Genomic DNA, 25,270 nt, shown 5'->3' with positions numbered 1-25,270 from the left:
ATCTATCTTAGTAAATACTGTTAAAAGGTGAATCATTCCCACACACTAAGGCAGGGACGGGGAAACCTTTTCCAGCTGAGGGCGAGGCCACCCCACTCTCTCACACTCAAACACCATTCACCCATACACAGACAGAGAAGCTCCCTCTTCACACCTTTATTTTCTGGTCCATTGTCAAATTCCTTTGAAATATATATATTCAATAATAAAAAATAAACACCTAATAAATTACTAAGGAGCTATTTCTATTTTCATCTATAATAGGGCTTATCATTGTATTATAGTCTCCACCTATAATTCTTTTTTCTTCAAGAAACTTTCCACTTTTTAAAATTAAATTAATGAAAAGGTGATACTTCCTCCATCAGCTGCATAGATGCTCTCCAGAATCTATATCTCCCTTCTCCATCTTGGACAGAGCAGTGCTATGGGGCCAGGAGTGGCAGCATCCATGGTGGAAGAACCACCACTCCCTAAGCCATAATGGACTTGCACCAGTCAGAGTATGGATTTTTTTTCCTCCTCTCCTTTTTTAGTTTATTGAAAATCACCCTCCCATTGCCTTTCAGATCCAAAGGCTCTGTCGATCCACCCCTGAAATGCCCTCCCTTTCCCTTACCACCAGCAGAGCACTGCTACTGGGACAGCCACAGTGGTGAAAAGTCCCACCACTACCATCCAGGGGAAATATCCATGGGCAGAACTTCTTCTCTGTGGGCCAACTCTCCCTTTCTGCCTGTCCAGGGGAAGGTCCACAGTATCCTACAGTTGCTGTGTCAAGAGGCCATACAACTGCACCCTAGATGTATATTGTCTTTCATAATTTAATTGTTCATCATTAAAGATAGCTGCTCCTCCTCCTTTTTTTAAGACACTCCTGGCATGAAACTTTCCCCACTGAAAAATGTTATCCAAATAATGTTCCTTCTCCTATTTCTAGCAAAGCACTCATTCAGCCATTTATAAATTGGTTTGTAGCCTTCGGATGGAGAGATGAAGCAAGCATATACAGCTATTCCATCCTGCTGTTGACCCGCAGTTTGTAGGGTCTCAGATAGTGTGTACAGAGCATAAGTGCATACAAGTTGTACACATGTAGGTTCTGTTCAGAGTTTAATGATCAAGCTATCAGGATTGGGGATAGGTCAGAGGGCATAATTCTGTTCACCCTGTATGCATTGACAGTAAACCAATTTGTAAAAGCCTAAAAAGGGTTATTAAAAAACAAAATCAAAACTCTTTTTCCCAATATCTATGCTATACCTTCATTTTTCTGTTCAAGAGTTATTAATTCTGTTGATGAAATACAAATAGTACTCTTAAAAGGCAATATACAAGAGAGATTCAAAGGACAACATTATCTTAAATTATATATCCACTGACAATTAAGTTTTTCTGGTGCTCATTGTTCTGTATCTGAAGATGGTGTTAAAAAAATTATTGAGTTCCTTCCATATGCTGCACCAGAACCTGTTCTAAATCCATATACACAATAAGTTGAAATAGGGTCACCACCTGCAATATTTTTTCTTCCTTAAACAAATTACTATGGATTCTGTTCTCTTATGCAGGCTTCTGGGTGGATATTTATTAAAATTTAAATACCTTTTTATCAACTGGAAGTTCCTTCCCTTTCCTTATTCTGTGACTATGGCTTCTTTTACTCTGATCCTCATAAAGCTGGCAGATATATCCTCCTTTAATATTTTACTTTATTATTACAGAACTGTTTTGAAATTATTTATTCATTCCAACTGCACAACCATCAGTAAGCTGCAAAATGTTTAAGCCATTTCTCCAAAAAGCCTACCAAATAATTATTCTTCACCCCTTTTGTCACTCCTCCAATTTTAACATTTCATTTTCTTATTTTCTTATTTGTCTCCTTTATTCCCTTTCTTCTAATTTTTTTTTTTTTGGCTGTGTACTATTAGTGTGCACATGTAAACACAAAATGAAAAGTAAAAAGAGACTTCCAGATGTATATAGAGATATGCTTTTTCTTCCAGATACGTATGGCCCTGATTCTGTCTTTTCAACGTTTTAAGACATACCTGAACAGACAGAGTACTGATGCTGCATTTTCCTTGGACCTCAGTTTATTTGTGAACATGTAGCATTTTATATTATCTTGTCCAAAATAAATGGCTGGAGTGGGGCAGTAAATAAAGAAAATAAATACAAATCAGCTATTTGGATGGTATGGTACCCTGTGTGGCAAATAACAGCTTGAAGAAGAAACCAAAAATGTCACAGGGGAAATAATTAACTTCCTATGCTTCCATCAAGGCACCCATCTAATTAAGGCCTCTTGGTGTCACATCAAATTTGGCCCTCAAAGTAGTCACGTACATATCAGCTTTGTGCACAACAGAGCCTAAATGAAATTCAGCATTCCTTAAAATCGACTCTCTCCTCTTGATCAGAGGTATTTCAAAACAGTGGCATTCTCACATCTTCAAATATCTGTCTTCTTGGACAGAAAAGACACTTAGTCCAGCTTTATAGTAAAGCTCTTTCAAGGTTCTACCCTAAGCACCACTCTTACACTGAAGGTCTTCCAGACAATCAAATGGCAGCATCTATGGTTGCTAATTTCTCCCTGACCAGTTGTGAATGACCCATTTGGGATAATCAATGGGCTATTATCTTAATGTACTAATCTATGGTTCGTAAGGTTCTACCAGACAAACTACTTGGAGAATAGAGAAAAATACTGCCTTCAGTTTGCCTGGCTGCCTAGCTATGAATAGTTGAAATCCAACACACACCTTCCTGGTAGTAAGCCACATTAAACACAGTTGGACTTACTTCTGAGTTGACACACATAGGATTGTACTCTAATTGAATAGCACTGTGATGACTTCACATATCCAGCATGTAAATCATCTTCTGTTCTGATGGTTTTAAAACCACATGGGATATGTTCTCATCCTCCACCAGTCATGATCCTTTTTACTTTATAACACAGACAAGTATTTATTCTTGTTCTCCTACTTCCTGTATAGTAGGTTTGGGTCCATGAAGCAGCAAGGGACCTTGTTTTGGGTTGTACACAATTAGCCACTTCCGTAGAGGGAATAGCTTCTGCCAGCAGAATAGAGAGCCCACAAATTCTGCTCCAGAAGGTTGGGGGAAAGTCCCATTTCCCAAGCAGGGTGTTGGATTTCCCCCATTGTTCCCAATAGCTGGTCAGAAGGGTTGCTTACTAGGTACCAGGAGTAACTAAGGCTGGTTTGAAAATAACCTCATGACTGCTAGAAAGTTAATTAATACATCTCAAAACCCTGATTCCAACTTTAACATCTGAAAGGACAGTGCTTACTATTTTTATATTTCATGTAATCCTATTGGGTGATCCAGCATCTTTGCTCATTTTTAAAAGAACTTCCCCTCCCTGCTCAATCCAAATCTACGTCATAGCTGACCTAAAAGCAGTTCCTTCCATATTTTGTCCTTTGATTTGCTGTCCTGGAAAACAAATAACAAATCAATAAAACATATAATGATGATGATAAGGAGGAGGAGGAGGAGGAAGGGGTATTAGAAATTTATTTTGGTCCTAGTTTACTCATTTGGCTCATCTCCAGGTACAGCCTGCAGAGGATATATATTTGTCAGAATTGTGGCAGCATTTAATCCAGAAGTTTGGTGTGGCACTGAAGCTGGATTTCTCTTCCAGATCTAGTTTAAAGACCAGATTTCTTCAAGAAGCCCATAGGCAGGGCTTGAAGACAATAGTTTAGAGGTTCAGAAGCCATCATGACTAACACCCACAGACTCATCATCCATGAGTTTTCCTAATCAGCTTATTGTAAGAACCTTATATTTACCACAACCCCATTAAGTATTTTAGGACAGGTGGGGGTGGCGGGACTACCTGTGACATTAATCATGCCATTAGCCGCTGCATGATTGTTATTGTAATAAACAGCAATAAATTGGGGCCACAGGATGGGGAAAAGAGGATTCTAACCCTTAGCCCACACTATAGACCCAATAACAACTGCCTCCCCAATGACTGTTATTTGCTACCAAGGGCAAATAGCAGGCACAGGGTCTCCTGATTTGGATTGGTGAAAGCCCCACACCATGGTCCTAATCTAGTCTCCCTTTTCTGGCATGTATTAAACAATCAATCACACAAAGGCTAATGATATGATTAACACCATATCTTCCTTGGCCCTTGGTTTAACACTGAAATTAATGGGACTAAGGGCGCAATCCTATGCATGTTCAGACATAATAAAGTCCGACAACTCCCAGCATTCCCCAGCAAGCCCAAATTCTCTGTCTTAATTGAGTGATTGATTTTGTTGATAATACAGAAATGGATAATAATTCATGTCAAACTAATGAACAGACATTTTGAACTTTATCACCAATACCGTATGCCGCCCTGTGAATGCTACTCAAAACCACAACATATCTCTTAGACAGTACTTTGAAAAATGTGACAGTACAGAAGTTGAGAGCATAGCATAAGCTTTGTTGTATTATCACACAGCAGTTCCAGCATATCTATTATAGATTCATGCTGTTGATAGATACATGGGGTATTGGAGACTAGTCAACAAGAATGTTTCTTAGGAAAACCACCCAATTTATTTGTGTGAGACTCAAGGCCAAAGAACCATCTCATCTTTGCACAAATCATTCTTCTGTAGTGAACAGCAGTTCTGTTGCAAACTACTTTCCCCCCCTCTTTTGTGTCATAACAGACCCTGTATTGACAACTCCAGAAAAGGAGAATACGCTACCATGATTTTAACTAGAAAGGGGCACTTGTTGTCCAGAGTTGGGGGGTGGGAGAGAACGCTTTTATTTTTGATAATACCCAGAGAAGGGGTCTAGTTATAATAATAAAAGCAACTCTCTGTAAAATGTTATCTAAACACATAATCCATCAATGCTTTATATATATATATATATATATATATATATATGTGTGTGTGTGTGTGTGTGTGTGTGTGTGTGTGTATATATATATATATATATATATGAATGCTTTGTCTTGAGCTTGTTAAGCTAAAAAGCTGTGAGAAACCTAAGAGTAATTACATAATTCCACATCACATCTTGATGAGCATTTTTTTATTCTGTAACCATTATTCGTTTACTTTAGCCACCGCTAAAACTTTGGCTTCATTATACACGACCAATTAAAAGAGGAAGACTGCTGAGGAAACATAATAGCGCTTCCTTCAATTTATTACTCACGGTAGATGGTTGCAAAAAAAACAAACCCTCAAAGAAAAAAAAATTGTTCTGCTTGCAGGGCTGTGCATAGCTGCTTATGCTATAGATAATTAAGTGTTTTGGTGGGAAATTTGTTCATGAGATGGATATATAATTAGACAAATTTGTTCACCTATCTTGGTTCATTGAAATCTCTATGAGCTTCCTTTGCTTGGCAATGGGTCCTGATCCTAGAAGCTTTTATGCCTGATTAATTGTCAATATTAGGCAGGGGTTTGCTCATTAGCTTCGTGCAGGGCACATTGCCACTTGCAACAAGCCCCATTTGGAGAAATGATGTGTTAACTGTTAATAAACTGCAGTGTGCTGCTAGTTGTTAGCTTAGACCACTAAAGGCAATGCACATTCCGATACATTTTCGCGGGGAATAGCATAAATACACTTTTCCCCCTTGTATAAGCAGCAGAGCCAGCTAGCAACAGGATCCTTATCTTATTTTGAACTCCCCAGTGATTTCCTCCCCCCCACCCCTTTAAAAATATATATCCCAACAGAAATGTCCTGGATATTATTCAGGCAACTTATCTTGGGTTTTCAATCTGTCATGTCAACTGCTTTAAATCATATGTAGCCTGATGTGCTTTAGCACCATCACTTTTAAACAAAAAGGAAGCAAATTAAAGTTCATAGGTTTCTACAACAGGCATTTGGTTGAGAATGGCATATTCATTGTCAAGGAGTCTATGCCCTATTTGGAGCTCGGTAGAAAAGCACATTTGCATCCCATTGAATTAAAATCATCAAAATTTGCTCTCTAGCTAATTAGGTCCAGTGCTAGGGAGTTCATTTTCTTCCCCCCACCCCCACCAGTAGGAAGTCTGAACTGTGCAGTGTATCTAAAACTATTGCTCGCCCTATTGACAGACAGTCGGGTCTCTTCCAGAATATTTAAAACTGTTTCTTAGACAGCAGTTGGAAACCATGTGGCACATTTATGCTCTCAGACCTAAAAGTATCATTAGTGGTTTCTGGCAAAGATAACTCTATGATCAGCATACAGAAGAATGCAAGAATGAAGAACTTTTTTTTTTTAAGCCTCAGTCACAGGAGATAATATTCTTAAGACTTGCATGCAGTGTCAGATAAAAACAAAGGTCAAAAAGGTGAAGGTTATTTACAAAAATGATACAAAGCAATACAAAAATGCTGTCAGTTCCCAGCCATTGTTGCTTTTCCATAGGAAAATGCCATTTCTCCACTGCTGCAACATTTCATCAACGATGACTGACAGAGGCTCAAATGCAGAGGTCTTCTTCTGTGCCCACAAAAACTAAAAATCTGATGCCAAAGAGAGGGGGCTTTTCCGGCCCTTAGGACTAAGTAGAACATAGTCCAATCAGCAATTCACACAAGTGCAGAGAATGATGCGTACAGAAAAAGTAGAAAATACCACCAAGCAAATTGGAGTATTATATATTTACAAGTTCACAGTCGCAGGAGCCATCCCGTGCATGTGTTAATACATTCACCTTCTAATCATAGTTGTTTCAGTTTACAAAAATAATAAAACCACTAAAATACGAATATATACACACATAAAAGCTAAATCCCGCAGAAGTATAAAAAACTACATAGAATAGAATTAGCATTTTATTTAAAATGCTTAGGAAAATAAAAATTTCTTTGCCTGTCACAAAAGGACAATAAAGTAGGCACCAGGTAAGCTTCTCTGGGGAGAGCATTCCACAACTGTAAAACCACCACTGAGAAGGCCCTCTTTCTGGGGAGTTGGGGTAGAATCCAATGGGATGCTTACAACTCCGCTGATTCTCTTACGTGCTGCCAACTCCGTTGCACAAGCGGCTCCCCCCCACTTGTGCAACAGCAATTAAGCACTTTTGGGGCAGCCCCAAATGAGTGGAAATGCTCGTTTGGGGACTTCCCCTAGACGGTGCTAAATCTCCTTTGTGTAAGCGGTGGGTCCTGCTTGAGGAACAGAATTGGCAGGACCCCCCACTTGCAGAAGGGAATGGGTGGGGCAGAAAGGAATCAGTGGGGACATAAAGAATCGGTAGATTCTGCTCTTGCTGTCAGCCTGAATGACATGTGAGCATGTGGTGTTTAAAGCCATCTGTACAATCAATGCACACTTAGCTGGGAAAAAAGTTCCACAGAACAAGGGATGTCGGAGAATTTCTCCACGAATCTCCGGGAGGCCAAATGCCAATGCATTCGGCCCTCCGAAATTGGTGGAGAAACGGTCTGCCACCCCCCGCCACCCCCCCCCCGGGATGGGACTTACCTTGTGCGAATGTCCCTGGCGGCGGCGGCTACTGGTGGCGGTTCGGCGGCGGAGGCTGCGGCGGCGGGTCTTCCGACCGGCTGCCGCCGCCGCCATTTCCAAGTAAAACAACAACAACAACAACAAACGTGATAGGCTACGTAAAGATTTACGTAGCCTATCACGGCTACATTTTCAAAAAACACCGTGATAGGCTACGTAAATCTTTATGTAGCCTATCACGGCTGACTTTGAAAAAAAAAAAAAAGCGCCTACGCATTTGCGTTCCTTATTTGGGCACATGTAGTCTACGTAAACATTTACGTAGACTATGGCGAAAATAAGGGCAACGCAAATAGCGTTGCCCTTATTTTCACCGTAGTCTACGTAAATGTTTACGTAGACTACACATGCCCAAATAAGGAACGCAAATGGCAGCGCCCATGGGCACCGCCATTTGCATACATGCTTTCCCCCCCCCAAAGTCAGCCATGATAGGCTACGTAAATATTTACGTAGCCTATCACGGCTGACTGCAGACCAGGGATGCAAACAGCGGCAGCTACAGCCGCCGCCATTTGCGTCCCGGCAGGACAGCAGGATTCGCGGCTGGAGGGACAGGGTGCCTCCCCCCCCACCCAGAATTTCGGGGGGAGGGACGGAGCGCCTCCCCCCCACCGCGAAGCAAGCTGCGGGATCAGGTAAGGGACTTTCGTCCATCCCTACACAGAACATAGTGGGGCCTCTAAATTTTCATCCACAGAATTGTGCCACATCTCTCAATGTAAAATAAATGTAACAGTTTTCTTTAATCATGCGCTAGGCTAGAGGAGAGGATACCTCCATCTGTACATGTATGCAATATTGTGAATGAAAAGGGGTGTGAATATATGTGTGTTTCTGGGGATGTGTAAGAGAATGGAAACTTCTATTTTGGTTGGATAGCTTGCTGGCTGCTCATTTTTAAATTGGCAGTGTGATTTTCAGAATAGACCCAAAATGGTTCCCTTTAAATATCTTCATCCTCCTAGATTCTTATTTTGATGGTGTCTAGGTATAACACAGGATTTCTATAAATACTTTAAATAGTATGCCAGAGTGCATACTTTAAATAGTGGTGCCAGAGGATGTGCCACGCCTCAGTGCCCTGCCACTGCGGGAGAGGGAGGAGATCGCCGCATCGCCCACTGTAGAGGAGACTTCCTCGGCCTCCGAGAGTGAGAGCGGCCATCAGAAGCAAGTGAAGGCAGATACTGCTGTCAAGGCTGCCCCACCCCCTGTGCGCCGCCATGTCTCCCACCACCACCACCACCACCACCACCACCACGGCAAGAAGAACCGGATGACACGCTGTGGGAAGTGCAAGGGCTGCCTGAAGCTGCAGGACTGCGGGGAGTGCATCAACTGCCTAGACAAGCCAAAGTTTGGCGGGCCAAACACCATGAAGCAGTGCTGTGTGTATCGGAAGTGCGACAAGATTGAGGCTCGACGAGTGGAACGGCTGTCTAAGAAAGGTAACAGTTGAGTGGCTGTCCATGGGTGGACTGATAATGTGCTACTGTGAGTTGACTGTGTGATTACGTGTGGTCTCTTTTTTTGTGTGTCTTCAATTTTTCCGTTATATATTATATGACCTTCTGGTCAAGGGCATTGTTAGATATATTTGTGTAGCCATGTTGGGCCCAGTCCCGGGGGATACTGGAATCCTGCACTGAATATTCAAACTTGAATCACAAGCACTGATTTCTACGTTATACTGGAAAGGATTATACGTTTGGCGCTTAACATCCAAATTGCCTGCATTTAGGCAGGCTCTGAAAACATATTTGTTTAGATGGGCTTTTAATGTTCAGTAGTTTGTTGTTTAAAGTTTTGTATAAGTCTGAGACTGCTGTTTTTAACTGTCTTAATTGTAGATCTTGAAATTGTGTGTTTAATACATTTCAACTGTTCTATTGATTATTGGTTTTATTTGTTTATCTTCCTGTAAGCCGCTTTGGGCATAACTTTTTGTGGAAAAGCGGGGTACAAATGGAATTAAAAAAAAAAATAGAATGAATTGTGCCAGGCATGACACAGTTTAAGATTGTGTTATTTCTTCTATGTGCTGGAAAAAAGTAACTTGGCAAGGGCAAGGAATGATGATGATGATGACAATTAATATTTATATATCAGCTTATTTGCTAAAAAGCCATCAAGGCAACATGCAACCTTATAAAACAATAAAACCTTTAAACAGTAAAAGCCCAAGATCATCCAAAACAATAAAAGATTAAAACTACATAATTTAAAAAGCTAAATTTTAAAAAGATGCATCTTCACACCTTTCTAAAAGCTGAGAGAGTGGGGGGCCAACTGTAGTTCTTGGAGAAGCATGTTCCACATTTTGGGAGTTACACAGAAGCAAGTCCTTTCATGTGTACTGGACAAATGGGCCTCTGTGGGCAATGATGCCCTCGGAAGTAGGGGTGGACAGACGCACCCATGCCTGGCTTCGTTGGGCGCTCGCCAAGCTGCTGCCACCACCCACCCCTGCTCGCAACACCGCACGAGTGTCATCGCAGCCTGGCAAGCGCCTAAGGGAGCCACGGGGCTGCCTGTTGCCCCTAGCGAGCTGCGCTAGAATTGTGCATTGTGCACAACCATGGCAGCTCAGGCGCTTCCGGGTAGGTAATGCTGTGTACTTGGCAGTCATAAAGGACCCACTTATGCAACACTACAGGCGCGAATGCGCCATTTAAATCATAATTTAAATAGAAATACAATTTCATAGTGGGGAAGACTGTGACCAGATGACCTGTGTACCTGCCTGTTCAGTCTGCTGTCCAGGTGCTAACTGTTGATGAGCAATTCCAGGGCCTGTGCTCTTCCTTCTGGGGTCAAGATCCCATGATCTCCACTTACTGGAAACTGGAAAAACCCACAACTAAGTCCTACAAGTGAGCATAAACACCAAAGAAGCTGCGTAACTTTTGGAGGATCGCACTTCTAAGATTCTTAAGTTAGAGAACAGACTCTGAGTCTGAAGAAAAGCCAAGCTCTGGCACTCAGTAAAAAGGAAGCCCCACTCTGCACTATGTCTCCAACAACCCTGCTCTTCTTTCTTATGGTTCTGTATCTTTAAACTGGACGTGAACAGGACATCCCTTTGAACAGAAGATGCCTTCAAACAGAGGACTGTTCTCTGTAAAAGAAGACATATGGCCTAGCCACATCTGAGAGGCCCCCTCCCCAGTCACTACCTGCCTCATCTCAGGTTATGGGGGCATCTGGCAGAAGGCTTGCAGAGACCACCTCAGCACTTGGGCAGATTGATGTGGGAGCAGGCCAACCTTCAGGTACAAAGATCTCAAGGACTTTTAAACAATGTCATTTGAGAACAAGGCTAGAACATGCATACATAACTCATGACTCTTCAAGATGAATGCAGCCTGCCAGAGATCATGTATTGTAGCCCAATAAACCTCCTGTTTTGCTGCCTGACTGGGACTGAAAAGCCAGAGCGGTTCTCAACAGGCTGCAATACTGATGAGTAAGCTTGGTGAGTCATATGTTTTTAGAAAAAGAACCATACATTTTAATGGTGCTGGAATATCATCTGACCTTAAAATTTCAAAATTTTAGCTGTTTTGCAACTAAGCATTACTTCGTAGCAATATATATAGGCACAACTTCTTTCTTCTTCATAGGGCTCTTTTGCCTTTAACAGCTTCTATATGGTGAGAAATTCAGCGAATGAGGTTTACCATCACAGCCTCTTTTTGCTGGGAAGAGCTGTCCTCATTGAATTTCTGCCTGTTTAAAGAACGGTGGCTTTAAGAGAAAGAGGTGTAAATGAAACTCTATGAGGAGGAGGGTGGGATCAAACACTGAGTTACAGACTGTGCAGTCTGATGTACACTTACCTGGAAGTAAGCCCCACTGGATTCAATGGGACTTACTTCTGGGTTGACATGTATGGAATTGCACTGTAAATGTAGTAAGAGGTGTCCCAATGTGTTTAAAAATGTGTTTAATACTTGCATGTTTCCTTTATAGGATGTATTAACACCTCTTTTATAAAAACAGATTTCATTGTATGGTGGTCCACTCTGCGTTTCCCTGAAACAAACTAGGAATTAAAAAAAAAGATTTTAAGAAAACAAAAGAGACCTTCAGATAAAGCATGTCTGAAATAGGCTGTAGCTTTGTGCATTTACTTGTACTCACAAACAATAGCAATGGTAAGATAATTCAGCCTTTACAACCTGTGGAGAAAACTGAATCTGTCTCATTTTCAGCATTAAGCAATACATGAAACCCACTTGGGGATCCTGGGAAAAACCCTCTCAACACTCACTTTATGCTTCGTTTTGTTTCTCTCCTCCCATTGCCAGGCCTACATGAACTCTGAAGGACATCCAATCCGCCTGGTTTCCCCACCTGTAATGAAATATACAAGAGCAAAAGCCCCATTAGAGGAACTCGGTTACAACTACTTCCTTAATTCATTATTGTGGAAAAGTCCTCAAAATGAGTTCGAAATTCCATACTGTATGTTGTGTGAAAACCACAGGTCTAGTCAGTTAAATGCCCCAAACTTCATGTTGATATATACAATGATTATATAGGCAAACTGTAGCCTGTAAAACATGAATTGTTGGGGAGCAAATAATTTTGGATAGCTATTTGCAATTTATACAGAGCCTTTTCAATACACTTCAGGCACAGTCCACCACTGAAATGGACAAGGACTGGGCAAGAGCATTCATTTCAATTGGTCAGGTACAGGAGAACTTCCTACTGGCCTCCATATTATCTTCACATATGCACATACTTACGGATACACCACAGATAATGGTGTTCACACACATATCAGTATCAGTTAAGAGATGACAGGAGATATTTTCTAGGACTTTCTTACTTCCTGCTATGAAATGGGGGGAGGAATGAAGAAATCACCTTCTATGTATTCTGTGTGCAAATGAACTTTACTATAAATACAAAGTTTCATGAGCAGGTCTATGCGAATCATTAACTTTTCAAAAGGCACCAGTTCCCTTCTGTCACTAACGACATGCGTTACAGTTTAATGTAACACTACTTTTAATTATCAGAGCCCTTTCTTTTAAATATCAAATTTCCTCTCTCTAAATTGTCCTGAGTTCTCTTTACAGTCTCATCTGTCACTGTAAATGTCATCATTTTATTCCTCCTTTGGATGCAGTGACAGGCCCTCTCTTATCCCTAACTTTATCTCTTTTTCCATCCTTTATTGTACTACAAAGATCCCTTTTTCGTAGCTTACAGCTGTATCCGCTTTCCACACGTGGCAAATGATTGCCTCAGTAAAGGTATTTTCTGTTTCAATCTTGCATTTTCCCAAGGGAGAACAAAAAAGGGACAAGCTTTCTGGAGTTGGTTTCACTGAGAAAATTGTTTAGAATTGCCTCATTCCTCAACAGATTAACGAATGCATACAATCCCAGCTTAAGTGCTATTGTACAGCACAATTTATCCATTATACTTTGTCCTTTCCATTTAGAAAACCCCCCTCACCAATTAAAGTAATACAGCCTTCCCATACCTGCTCCCAATTAAATCCAAGCTGTATTACCTGCCTTGATGCAGCTGGTCACACATTCCTACCACTTACCAGTGTTCATTAGGGCCTTTTCATTATAAAAAGGGCTGGTGGCAGGAATTCAAGCTACTGGCTTTATTTAGAGCCCACCTAAATGATCAGCTTTCAGCACAAGGTCCCCAGAAGAAGAGGATTAAGCGAATGGAGGGAGAATTCATACAGTAGCAAAATATCATTGTTTCAGCTTTGATCATGTCTTCTTAACCTTGGTGTATCCAAAGCAAAAAAAGAGGAAGAGGAAGGAAAAGAAAAAAAAAGCACTATCCATGTGCAAAAGACAGCTGGTCATGATTGAAAGATAAGAGCTAATAAGAACCATGTCATGTGCTCCCAATTTTATTTCTTTATATCCCTAGGCTCCCAAGCCCCTTACACGGAGAGGAAACAATAGCTGCTATACAAAATGATTCCCCTTTACAGATGTGCTTTGTCATTAGCTACTAAGGCTTCCCTGCTGCAGGCTGGCTCAGCAGCACCACTTAGGAACTATTTTACTTACCCAGCTTAAACTCTCACTCAGAGATGGGGGGGGGGGGAGAGAGACTGAGACTAAGACACAAGGTTTAAAATAGTCCTTAAAGCCATTACAAGGATCTGATTTACCATGCAGAGTCCTATGGTTTCCAGCGTAGCAGGTTTATGCAAGATCTGCCATAGTGGACTTACAGGAGTTTAAAACAGAGGAACAGAACAGGCGGCTAGGGCTTCTAGCAGTCAGAGTTCAGGCACACATCTATAATTAATCATAATCTGCACAGTGAGTCTGCACTGAAGCATCACCATCTTCTGTTTTGTGCTAAGAGCGTATTCTGCCTCCCACCGGTCGAAGACTTGCTTTCTCCCCCTCAGTGTGTGTGTGTGCGTGCATTGACACATTTCAGGACCAGGATATTCCAAGCTAATTGGATGGGGGGGTTAACAAGGTTGGTTTGTTTGCTTGTCGTTTATCTTGCAGGGCTAGACGAGTGGTCTTAGACCTGTGAAGACTGGCATGTGATCCCTAGTCTGATGTGGATTGCCTGGACCCCTCTCAGACTCAGCTCACTTATCTGTATGTCTTATATTAGGGGTGGGGAACCTCTGGGCCAGCAGGGGCTGGCTGACAAGATCCCCCTGAAGGTGTGCCTCCTCTTTACCAACCTGCTTGTTCACCTGCCTCTTGCGCTGGCCTGGACAATGGTAGTGGAGAGAAGGACAAGCAGGAGATGCCACTGCTGACTTGCATGCTGGTTCTCTGCCTCTGTCAAGCAAGCAAGCAGTAGCAAGAACAAGAAAGAGGAGGAGGAGAAACTACAGCTGGTGACAACGGCGATGCAAAGGTACAGGGAAAGGGGGCACTGATGTTGCCTTGCCCAAAGGCCCTCAAAACCCTGCATTTAACCATTTAAAACACCCTTGAATCAAATTTTGCCTCATTTTAACCAATTCCCAACTTCTCCTTCGTCACAAAAAATCATCTATTTTTGTAGATGATAAATCCTTTATTACTCCTCACATCAAATCCCCTAATGACTGCACCCAGTGGCTTCATATAGATGAAATATTATAATTGATATTATAAATGATGATGATGATGAAGAAGAATTTTTCTTCTCTTAGAAATGTAAATAAAAGCTTTACATGAACAGATAAGGTTTATACTTTCATCAGCTTTCCCCCTCTGCGACGGTGGACCTACCAAAATTATCCAGACCCAAATACATTCTAATGGTTTCCAGACAGTTGGTCTGTGGGATTTTCCTAGTGTGGCTGGTGCTTCTGCCAAAGTCTGGTCACTCTGTGACCCAGGCAGTTAATATGATCATGACCAAGCGCCCTTTCCCCCTTGGCAGGACCAAACTAGCTGCTTCGTATACCTTGGAGCTGAGGGCAATAAAGCAAGCAAGTTGACCGCTGGAATGAACGTGGAGAAAGATTTCTGCTAAATCCAACCGAAGAAAGGTTAGAGCTCATTACTGAGCCTACTCTGTGGACGTGAAAGTGATCTTGCATATTTACAGTGTCATCCAGCAGTGCTGTTCTGTGTGAAGAAAGGTCTATCACAATCTGATCCTGAAAGGGAATTGGCGGGGTGGGGGTGGGGGTGGGGTATCATCATGACAACAGAATGAGAAGCATATTGGGGTATTACCTGGATTTTCATGGAATCGGCTTTGGTCCATCAGGGACACATGAAGCAAGATAAGCCGAGTGTACCGTATCTTTAAAATCCGGTTTTCAGGAGTCCGATCACACAGTGCTTGAAAAAACTGAACATTATCAAACTGGCAGGGGCTGCTCAACCAATAAGAGAGGCTTGTTTCCCAGCCCATGTCCAGGCTCCCCCTGCTACTACATTATTATCAATGGAGAACAACTAATTCTCCCCATGTGTGATTTCCCTGGTTCTCAAGTGCAGCATCTGAAGGCTTCTCCTGAGAGCATCTCTCCCCCCCCCCGCCCATTTCACCACATTCTAGCAATCTGCTGTGGAGTTATTGCTCCCACCCCATTTTTCCCCTTGTGCCCACTTCTGCCTTGAGAAGCCCAATCCCCAGTTCTTGAGTACAGCATCTAAAGGCTCCCCATGAGAGCAGCCCCCACCCCAATTTCACCCTATTCTAGCAAACTGTTGCAGAGTTATTGCTTATACACACCCCTTTTTCCTTGTCTGGGCACTTTCTCCCTGCTTGCAGTGACAGGTACCAGAGACCTCACCAGATCGGAGAAGCGACTTTACATAACATCAAAGAAGTGACTTTACACAATATCGGGGAAGTGATTTAACACAACAATGGAGAAGCAAAGTAATGCAAACATCATCATGGAAGCTAATTACTGGCAAAATGGGAGAGCTGGATGATTCCGAAGGCTGGAAAGGCTCAGTGAGGTCATGGCCAGGTGAAATGCACACTCCTAGGTAGGCTATCATGCTGAAGTATATGTGGAGGACAGAGGCACACAGCAGAGAACCCCAGAAGTGCAGAGAACCCCAATTAAAAACATCAAACAGAGTAAAAGTAGTCTCATAAAATCCAGTTTTTCCACCAGAACACTCTGGGTGCCTGCAGATTGGCCACAATGTCATCTGCCTCCAATGACCTTGAAATGCTCCCAATTCACAGTAAATCCCCCATGAGGATATCCCCTTGGTCACTCCATCAAAGGTTTCCTGCTACTAATTTGCAAGATACTTTGAAAGTAAAATTGTCCACATCTGGCATGACTTGGAATCATGGTTAATGCAGTTCTATTAATGGAGGTATGCAGAGCACCATCTCATGAAATTTATTGGATGAGTTTCAGTTGTTGAAGCCCAAGCATGCAGACAAGATCCTTGGATAAGTTGAACCAACCATTTGCCCATCATGGCTACGCATGGTGTGAGAATTTAATCTGGGTTTTGTTCTTGCATTGTTTTTTATGAGTACTTGCCAAAATTTGCAAATTTCCCCATAAAGTGGATGGAAAGAACTTGAGACTGGAAAAAAAATGGTAGAAACTAAAACTAACACATCCATCCATCCATCCATCCATCCATCCAGGGAGTGGGCTTTGAGTGCTTGAGCCTGGGCTTGAATCCCTGTGTATTTGGCATATTTGTGTACTGAATTAGGCCATCTCTTTTTCTAACAGACTACTCATCTTTAACAGGTCCATGGCAGGCAGGCAGGCATATCATGGTCCTCTCCAGGCTAAGAAGAATAGCAGTACCTACTGATGTGTGAGAATTTCATTCTGTTGTTTGATAACAACTTGTCAACATTTGCACATTTCTTCATGAACAGGACAGGGAGGGAGGAATCCTAAGTGAAACTGACAGATTCAGCCATCTCTAGCTTTGGCTTGTTACATTTAATTAAGGACAGGATGTTCAGTTGGGTCCAAGAGTTTATAAATTGCTCTCTGAGAGAGAAAGCAATACCAGCCTTTCTGAAAAGGCAGAAATCAGGCAATTCTTGAAGATTCTTGAAGAAACCTAACCTGGATCCAGTGGTGGAAAACAACTATAGGCTGATTGCTAACATCCTCCTTTGGGGCACAATGCTCAGGTGAGTGCTTGCCAATTAACTCAAGGCAGTAGGCACTCTTGGATGAAGCTGATTTTCTAGATCCATTTCAGTTTGGCTTTAGGCCCAGTTTTGTGACAGAAACTGTGGGATAACCTCTTCTGAGAGAGACGTATGGAGTGGAACCTGGTTTGTTCTCTTGGACCTCTGAGTGGTTTTTGATACTATCAATCATGGTATCCTTCTGGATTGGCAGTTGGGGGCATGGCCGCATGGTTTTGCCCTGGTTCTGTTCTTATTGCATTTGTTGTGTCTTGTTTTTATCCTTTTACTCTTTTATCACATAATACTCCCAGAGAACATTTTGTTACTGGATGGACTAAAAAAAGATAAATATAATATAATTTATATAATGCTTTGTATGGACATGTTGCAAAATTGTTACATACACATTGGGTTTTAGCTGTCCCCTCCCTGCAAAGAAGCCTGCCATGAAATCCTTAATATGACATAGAGGATTTTCAAGAAAGTTGTAGTAATGGAGGTTTGTTGTTCAGTCGTGTCCGACTCTTTGTGACCCCATAGACAGTGTTGCATTATAAAACTGTAGATCTCAATCTATCCAAATTTAGGCTCAGTTTTATAGAATTCTTGACTATGTTCTTACTAATGCTGTTATCAAGGATCAACAACATATGCATATCCAAAGCATTTCCCCTCCCTTTTTAGTGGGGGAAGATGTATACTAGTGTTTTCCTCTCAATTAACTCCTAGGCAATTTTCCCAGCTAAAGACATAACATCTTTGGCAAAGTGCCAAATAAAACCTTACAAACCAATGGTAAATTCTGCACTTATACAAGCAGCTTAGATTTTCATGTGGTGAACTGGAACCATGCCAGTAACTCCCACCAGAAACCCAATCTACATACATACATACATACATACTTATTAAGAAGCTTTACCTTAGATTTCCAAGGCCATTTGTACTCTGCAGAAATTTGAAAGTTCTGTAACCCAAAATGAAAGGACGATTTATTCTGCTTTAAATTAGCAATTTATTTTATGTAACCTTATGCTTCTGATCGCGTTAAACCAAATTGACCAATGGAGCAACCCTATACTCTCCAATTACGCTGCATGGGGTGGGGTGGGGTGGGGTGGGGGAGCCACCATATCCAATACGTGCTCAGCTCTGTAGTGAGGAGAAAACACATCACTCAGAAAATCCCCAAATAGTGCAAAAATAGCAGACTCACAATGATGAAGATAGATTCCCAGCACATCTCCCTGAGGTACAGTTGCACAACACACACGATAATGCCACAGTGCCCTCAGTGCCACAGTGCTACTACTGCCAGTCGTCCCCCAGGCATAGCTCTGGGTAGGGGTTTGAGTCCCCTTATGCTTCTTATAAGCACCATTTTGGAACACTGCCCCCAGCCTCTACACCCACTCATATACATCGGGAACACGTGGGCTGCAGGAGAAGGCTTAGCTCCAGGGCCAATCAATCCACGTCATCAATGCCCCTCACCTGCTCTTTGGCCTTATAGGCCCTTCCCTCTCATCTTCTTTCCATTATCGTTAGGGCTGTGCACAACTTCAGTCCAAATCCCGAATTCTGAAGTGGATTGGGCTGATTCAGACCACTTTGGTCCGAATCTGAAGCGGGTTCGAAGCACGTCGGAGCGATCCAAAGCGCTTCAGATCACTTTGGACAATCCTGAAGCCCGGACAGCCTCTCTGAGCAAATGAAACAACTTGCTAGAGAAGGGAGGGGGAGAGGGGGAGTTGGGAGGGGGAACTGAGTGACATATCTACGTGCTAATATGGCTAGTGATGGATGGGCCCATCTCTCTTCAGGGCGCGGGAGAGCTCGATGAGCTGTCCCCCACCTCACACAGCCCAGACCCGCTCACCGAGCCTCCCGGCTCACCCTGCCTGCCCACCCACTGAGCCGCCCAAGCCTCCTCCCCTCTCTCCACCAAGGACTCCAGCAGTCAAGCCCTTGTGCAAGCCCTCGAGGAGGCCAGGACGAGAGCACTGGGGTGCCACCAAGGCCCTGCCTCCCACGCTGGATGTTAAGGAAGACCTTGACATTCAGCAGAGGCCGGATGAGTCCTGGCATGGCCAGCCCACAGTGCTCTCACCCTGACCTCCCCAAAAGGAGACCAGTGTGAGAGCGCTGAGGTGCCATCGAGGCCCTTCACACTAGCTGTCAAGGGCTTCCTTAACAGCTGTCAGAGGTAGGGCAGGTCCTGGTGTAGCCACCTCCATGGCACTCTTGCCCTGGCCAAGGAGGCCAAGGCAAGAGCACTGTGGTGCTGCAGCACTCCAAGCCTCTCGCTGAGCTCCAGGGCACTCTGCAGCCAGGTCTGTCAGCACCCCAGGTAGGGATGGCAGAGAAATCTGCTGTGGATTCAAATAAGGCCAGATTCTCAAGTATCCGACCTGCAAAGTCCTTAGCGGATCAACCTCACTCACCTCTGGGTTTGTTGGATTTCCCACGGGGTGGCTCTCCTCCATTCTAAATGGTGCAATTGGCTAATGGCAGCTGCCATTAGCCTGTCAGGGTTGGATCTGAGCCCATAGAGTCCCAAAGCAGTTCTGATTCTGAAGAAGAGATACAATCCGTGGGAGAGGAACCTGCTCATTTTTCAGAGGCGCAGCTGGAGGGAGAGTCCCCCGCCCCCGCTCACATTCCTGGGAGCAAGCGAGCGACAGTGACCCTGGCATGGAGAGGGAGGGACAACTTGAGCTTCTAGATGTGAAGCGCAGGCGCAGAGACAAGCAAGAGGTTGCAGGAAATGAGAGGAGGTGCTCAGCCCGCTTGGCACGATGACAACAGCTGCGACCCGATGCCCCATGGGAAAGGGGGGGACTCTCCCCTCCTACTCCTTAAGTTTTGAGTAAATGGCCGCAAATTGCATACTTGCATACCAAAAATATGGCCGCAAATTGCATACTTTACAGCATTTGCTGCTGTAAAGCACTTTCTTCTACGTACATTGTGGCATAAACAGCCACAGTTTACATAGAAGGAAGTGCTTTATGGTTGCAAATGCTGTAGACTACACAATTTATGGTTGTATTTTTCCTGCAATTGGCTAATGGCAGTCTGTATTAGCTGATTGCGCCATTTAGAATGGAGGAGAACCGCCCTGTGAAATCCAACTGAGGTGGGGAGGCTCTGAGGAAATCCATGGGGCCCTAAGTGTCCCAGATTTCCCTCCTTCCCCCTGCCCCAGACTGGAAGTCACGGGGTTCGTATATCCCTAGCCCCAGGTCTTGGTGAGCAGGGTCCAAGAGCCCAGACGGAGGAGAGTTTGTCGGACTCCACCCCCATTTTGGACTTCTGTGCCATCCCTAAATATGGCTGAACTTTTAACCTAGCAGTTTGTTTCCTTGTTTTGTACTGCTTGTTCTTTGGCTCCCACCCCCTCAATTACTATTCCCTCCCTTTCCATTTTTCAGTTCACTATATTCTTATAAAAAAACAAATAATACAAAATCAAAAACAAACTAAACCCAAGTCTTTTTCTCTTCTGTTAGGCTTTAGTGTTATTTCCCTTCCCCTTACCCCTTAGCTTGTAGCTAGCTTTTTTCTTTCTGTATCTGCTTTTCTATTGGTTGTGCATGCATGCGCGTGTATGTGTGCACCATACACATTTATTATGCACAAGCAAACAGTGTGTGGCCAAAGAGGTACACTAATATATACTCCAGTATATACTGTAGAGCAAAGCACTACACAATAAACATAGTATAAAGCATCATCACTTTTGCTGATTTTCCAAGACACTTGTTTTCTCTTGTGTACATCAAATGACCATAAGAAATATGATCAGGCTAGACTATACATATTTTTTTAAATATTTGCTTCATCTACCCTTCCTGGGGAAAAGGGATGCCAAAATGATCAGGGGGCTGGATCAACTCCTCTATAAAAGGCTTCAGTGTCTGGGCTATTTAATTTAGAAAAAAGACAAATAAGGGGGGAGGTTTATAAAATTATATGGAGCACAGAAAGTGCAGCAGTGCAATTAATAAATAAGCCCCACTGAGTTCAGTCAGTGTGACTTTTCCAGGTAATGCATATTGCAACTTGTAGCCAAAGAGATGGTTAACTTTTCTTTCTTCTCTTAATGACAGCCTCAGGTCAGTGTTCAGGACAGACAAAAGGAAAGTACTTTTGCACTTAAACAAAGCAAAACCCTACACCAAGGATTAGGAATAGTGACCTCCAAATTGTCACCTTCTGATTAGGATCTCTAATCCCCTGTGTGGCTGACAGTTTTTTACCTTTTGTTTTAGTTTCTGAGAAAAGGAAATGTTATGCATGGCTAGCACAAAAACTACTGGGCCAAACTGTCTTAAATTTGGCAGGTTCAGTCACCTCACTGGGGCTGCCAGTAGTTATGTGGATCAATGATGATGATGATAATTATGCAACAACAGAATTCTTCTGGATTGGGCACAATGGCTGGAAGCCTTGGACCCAAGATGTTGTTTATCCCAATGCCTGTCCTCGGTTTAAATCTTAAATTTTCCTTGCTGATAGGAACTTGCATAAAGTTTTACTTTAAGACGTTTTGTCGCTTGGGTTTGAACTCAGATAGGCCTTTTCATATTGATCTCAATAACCATCATCTCTCTCACCTCCAAAGCTGTTCAGAGCACTCACATGTGCTAAATATTTTCTGGTTACCAGTAGCAGTAATGCACCCTTATTGCTCTTTATCCTCCTTTCCTTAAAAACATAAGAAGAGTTCTGCTTTATCGGCCAAAGATCCATCTAGTCTAGCATCTTGTTTCCCAAACTGGGAAGCCTATAAGTAGGGCTTTCTTTTCATTATTGATGATTTTCTATTTAAGGATGGGAAAAATCTGTCAGTTTTGGTTTCTCTCTACATTGCTCCTGCCATCGCAATGAATTTAGTGTCCCGTCGGGTTAAACGCTCTCACATTAAAATGAGATTATTCACACTCACCCATTTTCTCTGTTGCAGTGCGTCATCGAATGTGCGAGTTCGGTTCACACTCGAGCGCTCTGCTGTTTTCCTGTGCTGCTTGTCTGATCTCGGATGCTAAGCAGGGTTAGCCCTGGTTGTGAAGCTTCACAACTTCGAATCTTCGAAGATCATGCCTGAATTGGGGGGGGGGGACATCGTGGAGAAGCCCTGATTCTGCGAGGATAATGCCTTAATTTAAAAAACAAACAAACACCCTGAGCGGGGGATAGGAGGGGGTAAAACTTAATCTCATTTGAAGGGATAGAATAACCCCCTGCTCAGTGCAGGAAGCCTGATTCCCAGGCAGTTGCCCATCCAACTACTGACCGGGGCTGACCCCACTTAGCTTCAGAGATCAGACAAGCGCACACACATCCAGCCCTTTGCTTGTTGCTAAGGAAATGGGGGCTGCTGAGGAAGCTATGTGATCAGTAGCTGGAAGAAGACATGGGGCCGTCGAGAGCTGTGATTGGACAGGAGGGAAATACAAACACTGCCATGGGGGAGGACACTAAGACTGGATATGGTAGTGAAGGCAGAAAATAAGAGCACATTAAGGGGAAATACCGGGATATTAGGGTATTGAAAGCAGGAGCACAGAAGTGGGAAATTCCGGTTCCAATTCCAGGTGGCTACTGTATAGTGTGAAAGGTGGGCAGTGAAACCTCATTGGAAGTGAAAAAAGGCGGTAAGTGTAGATCCAGCCTCAGTTTCTCATTCTTCCAGTTTTAAGTCCAGTTCATCCAGAATGTTGAGGATTTGTATTTTTTTTAAAAAGTATGCATTTTTGTGCACATGTTTCTAATATATGCATTTTTTGCCTAATACACACAGTTTTGCAAGCAGTTTCCCTAGCATAATAAATTTTAATAGTTATTTTCTTTAATATCTGCATTTGTGTGTGTACTTTCCCCAAATATATGCATTTATTTTGGGGGGGGGGAAATGGAGAAGTGAGACTCTCAAAAGGATAACAGTTTCAGTCTGTATATTGGTCTGAATGTGAGAAATTATAAATGTGAACCAAATGAACTTCTCTCAGATCCATATTTCTATTGTTTGCCACCATTTTTATGAGAAAGATGCAGAGTCTTTAATGCTGCACAACTAGCAGAAACTCAGCAGGTATAGCTTTTCTTAATACAGAGATGCACTGATCGACAAAAGCTCTATCTGTTGGATTTGGGGCTGTCATGAATAGGTTTTTAAACACTGGAGATCCATCAGAAAGAAATGGCAAAACTTGTTTTTGACCTACTCACCACATTCACATAGTTTCATAATGATCAAGCTATAGCACTGGCTTTGTGGCTTGACTTAACTATTTGACTTCAAGAAAACCTCTCCATTACAAAATAACAGTAATAAGTGACTGACATAGAAAGAAACTAATCTCCCAATTTGTTGCATCCTTCATGTACTTCTATAGCAGTGTCATTTATCTGAACTTCTAATTATCTGAACATTTTTAATATTCCCCAACCCATTCAGAGAGAGAACACTTTACTCTGCATGTTAAATAAATATCGACTCTATGACCAAATAGTACGGCATTCAGTTTAAAGGACAGCTCCCAGTGGAAAGAATTTTGACATTCAGATAAGCTATAAAGCGGCCTTTTCAGTCTAAACTAGACTTTTTAAACTGGACAATTAAAAGTATGAATACAGAGGGAAAGGCAATAAAAATGAACCATTAAGAGGATATGATCCATAGTTTAAGACAAGCAGAATTCCCAAGCATGCCTGAACTGAAGATCTGAATAAAGGCCTCTGCTTTTAGAGTTTAGCATGGGCAAGTCATAAGGATTTTAATCTCAGTGGGATACCTGGGTCATATCTTTTCATTCTTTGCCATCTAAGGTGAATGCAAGCATCACCTTTTAGTAGAAGACTCTGCATGTGGTAGTACATTGAACAAGATAAGATAGGCTGAAAGGACGAAAATAATCCTCCCTTTCTTAGCCAGTATGCATGCATGGCTATTGGTCATTTTTTCTTTCTGAAAGCCAACTGGAATCCAGAGAATAAGGATTATAGAGTGCCTGGAACCTGGATACTGATGTTCAGGCTGCAGCTGCAAAAAATAAATAAGGTGAATCAAGTACACATGCAGCATTAAGAAATAGGAGACTCCAAGGCCCCTTCTTTAAGCTTTTGCTATAAATCCTCTTGCCTATATTTTATTTGGCATGAACCTTTTCCAGCCTATAACAGTTCCATTTTTCAGAGCAGTCAACTGCAATTTTGAACCCAGGAATCTTGAGAAAGGTGATGGTGTCTTTCTTCAGCTTACTTCTTCATCCCCAGTTTGTCTCCATGATAACAAGGGGAGTTTTATTTTTTAAATTATTTTGAACATTTCTGAAGTAGAGCTGGAGAGCTGCATGACATTAAGAACCAACATCTCAGGGTGCAGACCCTGATATTGATAGAGATCTCCTGTTGACAAAAGCAGTTTGGGGTTGCTTGGATAATAGGTATTTCAGTAACTTTGCACTTAAGTTCCATGCACTCAGTGGCCATCCACAATCCAACACACAAATTAACTATGCTTAATCCAAGTGAAATCAATGGGCTGCTTTAAACTAGGTTTGCCAACTTTTTAGAAATGGTCCTTCAACTGTTCTTGGAACAGCAACCTAACATGTAGGCATTTAGCATGTAAAGCTTCTTCCACCATTTATTTCCATGCCAGCAAAAGCTTCACCTGCTAAATCTCTGCTGTTAAAGAAACATGAAGCAGAACCAGTTAAAAAAAGAAGAAGAAGAAGAAGAAGAGAGAGTTGGGAACCCTCACCTAAGTTGAGAATCCTAGTTGGGAACCCTCACAACTCTTGCACTGGATTGATCTTTACTAGCCATGTAACTTTGGCGTTATATCTATTAGACTAGAAATCTGATCCAAAGGTCCATACTGCCCAAGACTTCATGATCCGCTTAATGATTAATATACAAATGAAAGGACTATACCACATTGGCTTAAGTCGAATGGCCTACCCATCATTGAAAATATTATATGCTAGTTGCCCTTGAACGCCAAAACCATTCCAGTCCTTGGAAAGATGCTATAAAATCAATTCAAGTCATTAGAAGGACAATCTTATTTTAGGACTTTTAAAACGTGGAGTTTGAAATGGACTGTTAGAATGAGGGAAGCATGAA

Source organism: Heloderma suspectum, chromosome 3, assembly GCF_057233095.1.
Source record: "Heloderma suspectum isolate Gila_16-S chromosome 3, 16-S_ref, whole genome shotgun sequence".
Taxonomy (NCBI): domain Eukaryota; kingdom Metazoa; phylum Chordata; class Lepidosauria; order Squamata; family Helodermatidae; genus Heloderma; species Heloderma suspectum.
The sequence above is the reverse complement of the archived record's forward strand: the minus strand, read 5'-3'. Positions refer to the sequence as shown.